Below are 2,796 nucleotides of genomic sequence, written 5' to 3'. Positions count from 1 at the left end.
TCACCATGAACATTAAAAATAGAGCTAAGAACACATGTGTTCATATGCAACAGCGGAGCGTGTCTCTCTCCCACACAAGCATGAATTTATTCAGAGAATGAAAATAACAAAACAAAATAAAAGCACACAGACGCTCCAAGTAAAGTACATAAGATGTGACCGAATAAAAATATAGTTTCAAGAGAAGAAACCTGATAATTTGTCGATGAAGAAGGGGATGCCTTGGGCATCCCCAAGCTTAGATGCTTGAGTCTTCTTGAAATATGCAGGGGTGAACCACGGGGGCATCCCCAAGCTTATACTTTTCACTCTTCTTGATCATATTGTATCATCCTCCTCTCTTGACCCTTGAAAACTTCCTCCACACCAAACTCAAAACAAACTCATTAGAGGGTTAGTGCATAATCAAAAATTCACATGTTCAGAGGTGACACAATCATTCTTAACAATTCTGGACATTGCTCAAAGCTACTGGAAGGTAATGGAATAAAGAAATCCATCCAACATAGCAAAAGAAGCAATGCGAAATAAAAGGCAGAATCTGTCAAAACAGTACAGTCCGTAAAGACGAATTTTAAAGAGGCACCGGACTTGCTCAGATGAAAATGCCCAAATTGAATGAAAGTGGCGTACATATCCGAGGATCACTCACGTAAATTGTCATAATTTTCTCGAGTTACCTACAGAGAATTAGGCCCGCATTCGTGACTGACAAGAAATCTGTTTCTGCGCAGTAATCCAAATCTAGTATGAACCTTACTATCAAAGACTTTACTTGGCACAATAATGCACAAAATAAGATAAGTAGAGGTTGCTACAGTAGTAACAACTTCCAAGACTCAAATATAAAACAAATTGCTGTAGCAAAATAAATACATGGGTTATCTCCCAAGAAGTGCTTTCTTTATAGCTATTAAGATGGGCTCAACAGTTTTAATGATGCTCACATGAAAATAGCAAATGAAGCAAAAGGAGCATCAAGAAGAAATTATAAAACACATTTAAGTCTAACCCACTTCCTATGCATAGGTATCTTGTAAATAAACAAGTTAATGAAGCATAATGCAACAAGCATAGAAAAACTAGACAAGCGCAATTTCAAGATTTTCAGCATATAGAGAGGTGTTTTAGTAACATGAAAATTTCTACAACCATATTTTCCTCTCTCATAATAATGTCCAGTAGCATCATGAGAAAACTCAACAATATAACTTTCAAATGAAGCATTCTTATCATGAGTCTCATGCATAAAATTATTACTACTCCCAACATAAGCATAGTCATTCTTATTAATTGTAGTGGGAGCAAATTCAACAAAGTAGCTATCATCAAATATAGGAGGCATATTGTGATCATAATTAAACTTATCCTCCATAGTATGTGGCACCAAAAGACCACTATCATAATAATCATCATATATGGGAGGCATATCATAATCAACATAAACTTTCTCCTCAATACCCGGAGGGCTAAAGAGATCATTCTCATCAAAACCGACCTCCCCAAGCTTAGAATTTTCTGTATCATTATCAACAATGGTGTTCAAAGCGTTCATACTAATATGTTCCATGGGTTTTTTAATTTTCGCATCAAACCATCCATGTCTTAAATCAGGAAATAGAATAAGAAGCTCATTGTTGTCCATTATGCCAAACTAGTGTAAACAATTAACAAAAAGATGCAATTGCAGGATCTAAAGGAAATAGCTTCGAGTACTTACAACGGTGCCGGAAAAGTGCTTAGTAGCCGAGATCCGGAGTGTGAGTACCTTTTACCTTTCCTCCCCGGCAACGGCGCCAGAAAAGTGCTTGATGTCTACGAGTGCTTCTATTCTTGTAGACAATGTTGGGCCTCCAAGAGCAGAGGTTTGTAGAACAACATCAAGTTTCCCTTAAGTGGATCACCCAAGGTTTATCGAACTCAGGGAGGAAGAGGTCAAAGATATCCCTCTCATGCAACCCTGCAATCACGATACAAGAAGTCTCTTGTGTCCCCAACACACCTAATAGGTGCACTAGTTCGGCGAAGAGATAGTGAAATACAGGTGGTATGAATAAGTATGAGCAGTAGTAACGGCACCAGAAAAGTGCTTTGCCCGGGATCGGCGTGTGGTTGATGGTGGTAATATTGCGGACAGTAGAGATGCGAGTAAAACAAGTAAACAAGCGAGCGATAGCGATATTTAGGAACAAGGCCTAGGGATCATACTTTCACTAGTGGACACTCTCAACTTTGATCACATAACGGAATAAATAAATAGATGCTAGACTCTACACTCTCTTGTTGGATGATGAACACCACTAACTGTGTAGGATTACACGAACCCTCAATGCCGGAGTTAACAAGCTCCACAATATTCGATGTTCATGTTTAAATAACCTTAGAGTGCATGACAGATCAACATAACCAAACCAAGTACTAACATAGCATGCACACTTGTCACCTTCACGCTACGAAAGGAGGCATAGATCACATCAATACCATCATAGCAATAGTTAACTTCATAATCTACAAGAGATCACAATCATAGCCTACGCCAAGTACTACACGATGCACACACTGTCACCATTACACCGTGTAGGAGGAATAAACTACTTTAATAACATCACTAGAGTAGCACACAGATAAATTGTGATACAAAACACATTGCAATCATAAAGGGATATAAATAAGCACTTCACTATGTCATTCATAACAGTGAATAAGTATTCTGTGAAATATAGCCTAAGAGACCCACACGGTGCACACACTGTCACCTTTACACACGTGGGACAAGGAGTCTCCGGAGATCACATA

This window comes from Lolium rigidum, chromosome 3, assembly GCF_022539505.1.
Source record: "Lolium rigidum isolate FL_2022 chromosome 3, APGP_CSIRO_Lrig_0.1, whole genome shotgun sequence".
In the NCBI taxonomy this organism is placed as follows: domain Eukaryota; kingdom Viridiplantae; phylum Streptophyta; class Magnoliopsida; order Poales; family Poaceae; genus Lolium; species Lolium rigidum.
The sequence above is the reverse complement of the archived record's forward strand: the minus strand, read 5'-3'. Positions refer to the sequence as shown.